Source organism: Lactuca sativa, chromosome 2, assembly GCF_002870075.4.
Source record: "Lactuca sativa cultivar Salinas chromosome 2, Lsat_Salinas_v11, whole genome shotgun sequence".
NCBI lineage: Eukaryota > Viridiplantae > Streptophyta > Magnoliopsida > Asterales > Asteraceae > Lactuca > Lactuca sativa.
This window is the reverse complement of record NC_056624.2, coordinates 146,475,980-146,482,162: the sequence shown is the minus strand read 5'-3', so window position 1 is coordinate 146,482,162 and position 6,183 is coordinate 146,475,980.

Genomic DNA, 6,183 nt, shown 5'->3' with positions numbered 1-6,183 from the left:
TATGGGGGTAATCTTCCAAAGTGCACCAAATGCACTTACCACCATCATGGACCTTGTCGGGAAATGCAGTGCTCCAACTGCAACAGAAAGGGACACATTGTCCGTTTCTGCAAGGATCCCGCAAAGCCGATCACTCAAGTTCCCAACGCGGGTGTAGGCCAGACTTGCTATGGTTGTGGCGAGGTGGGCCACTACAAGAGGAACTGCCCAAAGGCAGCAAATACTGGCGGGGTGGGATGAGTTTTAGCTATAGGCCACGATGAAGCTGTAGCTGATCCGACTGTAGTTGCTGCTATGTTCCTTCTAGATAATTCATATGCATGCATATTATTCGATAGTGGAGTGGAGAGAAGCTTCGTGAGTCAAAACTTTGTTCCCTTACTTAAACCTAAACCTAGCAAGTTAGAAAAATCATTTATGGTAGAGATGGCCAATGGGAAAACCGAAAGCACTAATTGCATATACATGGACTGTACGTTAACTTTAGATGGTCATTCTTTCCCTATCAATCTCATGCCGGTCCTAATTAAAAGTTTCGACGTCATAGTCGGCATGGATGGGTTGAGTCTTCTTCGCGCCAACATCATGTGCTTTGAGAAAGCAGTTCGTCTTAATCTCCCTAACAATGAAACATTAGTTATCTACGACGACAAATCAAGTACAAACCTTCGTATCATTTCGTGCATCCAAGATCGAAAGTGTTTACGGAAGGATTGTCGAGCATTCCTAGCACACATCGTCGATACGAGTCGGGAACTGAAGGACATCAAGAACATTCCAGAAGTACGCGCCTTTCCCGATATGTTTCCAGAAGAACTACCGGGATTACCACCACAACGCCAAGTCGAGTTCAGAATCGACTTAGTTCCAAGGGCTACCCCAGTAGCGAAGTCGCCTTATCGTCTCGCACCAGCAGAGATGCAGGAGCTTTCCAGTCAACTTAATGAACTCCTTCAAAAAGGATTCATAAGTGTAACAACTCAAAATTCATATCCGTAATTGAAAACCCCTTTTCACGACTCGTTCCGATCATCCAATCGCCGTTTCCGACCTTTTATTAAGTCGTTAATGTGAGTTTTATTTTATGACTTAATAAGTGTCTTAATACCCTTAGAACTCATTCTAACGCCTCATATTAATGATCGGAACATTTCTAGAATCAACCATATCGGGTTACGGCAAATTGGCCGGGTGCGACCAAAAGCCCCGTCTAACGCCGGTATCGGGTAGAATTCTACCGTGTCCCGATCCTGGACACTATTTAAAGTGATCCTAGTCTCCATTTTGAAGCTTTTTCTCCATTTTACAACTATCACTCCAACCTCTCTCCTCAAACTAGATTTAAGGGTCAAAATCTCAAGTTTAAGGCTTCAAATCACCAAGGTACCTTCCCTAATTTGTTATGCAACCTCTTTAGTCTTCAAATTCGAGTTCAAATCATGGAATAGGACAATTACCATGAGTTTACGGCCCTAGAACAGTCCTAGGCCGTAAACTCATATAAAGGGGGTTTTTGGAGCAACAAAACCCTTCCAAACCTCAATTGGACCTTGAATATGGCTAAAGGACTTTATGAAATGGAATTAGAATGCCTCAAAACTAGAATTAAAGCTTTGTATATGAGTTTATGGCCCTGGAAGGTACCTAGGCCGTAAACACATATTTAAGGGGGTTTTAAGCCAATTAACCCTTCCATGACACAAACAAGACTTAGATATGATTTTTGGAATATTGGAAATGGACCTAGAACACTTCAAACATGATTTTTGTGAGGTTCGTATGAGTTTACGGCCAAGGCATGTGCTTGGGCCATAAACTCCTCAAACATGGGTATAAATTCATTTCTAAGGTGTTAGAAAGCCATCCAACACCACCAAAAGCCTTGGAATAAATCATAGGACCAACCAAAAATAGTTTAAGGGCTTTAAAAACATCAAAACCCCACATTTGAGAGTTTACGGCCATAGAACATACCCCATGGCCGTAAACTCCTAAAAGAGTGTCAATTGGTGCCCCAAACTCATTTCTAGGCTTGTGGGAATTTTTGGAATCACATGTGATTAAGTTTGAGACCTTAAAAACACTTATTCAAGAGGATATGAGAGTTTACGGCCATAGGCCCCATGCTTAGGCCGTAAACTCCCTTAAAGGTTGTATTTGGTGATTTTAATTCAGTCCAAGCCTTAGGTAAAATTATTCCAAGCATTTCCAAGTGTTACTATCCATTTGTGACCCATTAAACACCATATACCACCCCACCATGAGTTTACGGCCGTAAACTCATGGGGGATGGGTGTTTAGGCCGTAAACATCATTAAGGAGTTTACTCTTGGGGATTAAACTCAAATCCCAAGTCCCTCGCTTCAATTCCCGTGCGTAGATGTCACCCGGGTCACTCCAAACACTCGTTTTGAGGTGTTTTCGTTTGTTGGAGTGTAACTTCATATCTAATTAGAGTTTGTAAATCTAATTAGATATATTTGTATGCCATTTCATTTTACATAGGAATCTCGTGTGTTATCAGGCAAAAGTACAAGAATACTCCAAACACTCGATTCGACGTTTAGCATCTGAAATCGATACATATCCGCGTCCAGTGAGTTCATACCCCTACCCTTTTTCAATGGTTTTTCAATGTTTTCAGGGGGGAATACAAGCAAAAGTACAAGAATATCTTGTACTCAATCACATGATTTCAGTTAAATGGTTTCAAAATTGTACATTTTAAGAATTGAAAACCTTTTTAACAAACTGTTTTAACTTGTAGAGTTGTTTGTTTTAACCCGATTTTCAATTCTTATTATACACTGTTATATTGTGTACTTTGCATTTGATGGTTCACACTTAAACTGATAGAATACATAAACCATTGTAATGTATGTAATAAAACACTAAGGTTCGAGTGTAAAAGACAGACTCCATTAGAAAACATAAAACATCTGTACGTCCTTAACAATACACCTAGGCTCGAATGTGATAGATAAATACCATCATAATATACAAATCACTGTAATATCCTTAATAATACACCTAGGATCGAGTGTAAAGGACCGTAATCATTAAATAACACCTAGGTTCGAGTGTAATGTCCTTAATAATATACCTAGGATCGAGTGTAAAAGGACAGTCATCATTAAATAACACCTAGGCTCGAGTGTAATGTCCTTAATAAAACACCTAGGCTCGAGTGTAAAGGATAGATACGTAGAACATAACCAGTCGTAAATACTACTTTCCTAATCGAAAAGTAAAGAGTAATCTTAATGATTGGAGACACGTCCTTGTAACACTTCCATGGCACGAGATAGTGGAGGACTAACCCTGTAACCAGAATCTCCGTTCGTAGGAGAGCGTGGCTTGAGTGTATAGACCTATACGGGATTGACAATCCCGCACCTGGCTGCTAGCTACAGCCGAACCAAATGGTTCAAGGGTGACGAAAGTCATAAAAAGGATATTGGCCATGGTCTGAGTCATACCCAGTCTGAGTGTAGTTAAGGACTCGCAATCTAGATTATTAATGTTTTAGACTCATTTGCTAGCTTTATGTGCGTAGTAAAGCTAATGAGCGTTCAAGAATGGCAGGAACACATACACACACATTCAGGAAAACATGGGATTTTCCTGGGGAGAACACTGAATATAACCAGAATTAGTAATGATATTCATACACATAGAGTCAGGGAAACATGGGGTTTTCCTGGGAAGAACACTGAACATAATCAGAATTGGTAATAGTTGACACACACAGTTAGGAGAACATGGGGTTCTTCCTGAGTAACAGTAGTGCGTAACTAGAAAAGTGTAACAAATTAAACAAATGAACTACAATTCGCAAGAACAATGATGTTTTCATTGTACATCGTTTACTTTACTTTCGGATTTGGAAACTAACTCTACATAAGAAAATATGGGATTTTCTTGGATAACTACTTTTTCAGGAAACCAAAGGAATTCGTACATTTTCAGAAAAACTAACCGCTTATGAACTCACCAGCTTTATGCTGATTTTCAAACCGCTTGTATTCTCAGGTCCGTGTTAGACAGGTACCCGAAGATCCTTTTGTGCGAAGATGGAGTTCTCAGAAGACTCTTTTCGTGTTGTTCATATAAACTATGTATCACTTGTATAACTTATGCTTTTGAAATAAATGTAAAACTTTCATATATGTAATGTAATGGTTGATTTACTTTACTTACTATGTACATTGGATTTGATTCTCAACATGGAGTCAACCCCAGAAATGTTTCCGCCTTTGGTTTTCGGGGTGTGACAATAAGCCCAAGTTTCTCACCTTGGGAAGCACCGGTCTTGTTCGTAAAGAAGAAAGACGGATCGTTCTGCATGTGCATCGACTACAGAGAACTGAACAAGCTTACTGTCGAAAACCGTTATCCTCTACCCCGTATTGACGACCTATTTTACCAACTACAGGGAGCAAACTACTTCTCAAAGTTAGATCTACGATCCGGATATCACCAATTACGAGTACTAGAGGGGGATATTCCCAAGACAGCCTTCCGAACTCGTTACGAGCACTACGAATTTGTAGTGATGCCGTTCGGATTAACCAACGCACCAGCAATATTTATGGACCTAATGAATAGGGTATGCCATCCTTACTTGGATCAGTTCGTCATCGTCTTTATCGATGATATACTTATCTACTCCCGAAGTAAGGAAGAGCATAGTCAGCACCTACGAAAAGTCCTAGAAAAACTGCGATCGGAGAAACTCTATGCGAAGTTCTCTAAATGCGAATTTTGGATTCGAAGAGTCGAATTTTTGGGCCACGTTGTTAGCGAGAAAGGGATACACGTGGACCCCTCCAAAATTAAGGCCATTGAGAACTGGTCGGCACCAAAGACACCTATAGAAATTCGTCAATTTCTAGGTCTCACCGGCTATTATCGCAGATTCATAAAGAACTTCTCTAGCATTGCGAAACCTCTTACTACATTAACCCAGAAAGGCGTGTCCTTTGACTGGGAAGCGAAACAAGAAAAGGCGTTCCAAACGCTGAAACAGGCCTTGTGCACCGCACCAATACTATCCCTCCCCGAAGGGATATAAGATTTCGTAGTGTATTGCGATGCATCCAACCAAGGACTTGGTTGTGTTCTTATTCGAAGAGGGAAGGTTATTGCTTATGCCTCCCGACAGCTTAAGACACACGAAGTGAACTATATGACCGACGATCTTGAGTTAGGAGCAGTAGTATTTGCTCTGAAGATCTGGAGACACTACTTATACGGAACAAAGAGTACTATTTTCACTGATCACAAGAGCCTTCAACACATTTTTAATCAGAAGGAACTCAACACGCGACAACGACGATGGGTTGAGTTACTCAATGACTACGAATGTGAAATTCGTTATCATCCTGGCAAGGCCAACGTGGTGGCTGACACCCTCAGTCGAAAGGAATACACTGGTCGGAGGGTCAAATCTCTGACTATGACTATCCATTCCCACTTATCCTCAAAAATTAAGTAGGCACAAATAGAAGCTTTGCAACCTGAAAATGTGGCGGGTGAATCCCTGCGAGGAATGGAAAAGAATCTAGAAGTCAAGGGTGGCGGAGCATATTATCTCATGGACCGAATATGGACACCAAAACATGGTGGTTTCAGAGACGTAGTCATGGCCGACGCACACAACACAAGATATTCCATTCACCCAGGTTCAGATAAAATGTATCTGGATCTTAAGAAACTGTACTGGTGGCCTATCAGGAAAGCAGAAATTGCTACTTTTGTAAGTAAATGCCTTACTTGCGCAAAGGTTAAGGTCGAGTATCAAAAACCGTCAGGATTACTACAACAACCGGAGATACCAAAATGGAAACGGGAACGAATTACCATGGTCTTCATAACCAAGTTGCCCAAGACGACGGGTGGACTTGATACCATATGGGTCATCGTCGACAGATTGACCAAATCCGCGCATTTCCTACCAATCAAGGAGACAGACAAAATGGAAAAGCTTACAAGAACTTACATAAGGGAAGTAGTGCGACTGCACGGTGTTCTGATATCCATTATCTCCGATAGAGATAGTAGATTCACTTCAAGATTCTGGCAGTCACTACAAAGTTCCCTGGGAACTAGACTAGATATGAGTACAGTCTACCACCCACAAACAGACAGGCAAAGTGAGAGAACGATACAAACCTTGGAAGA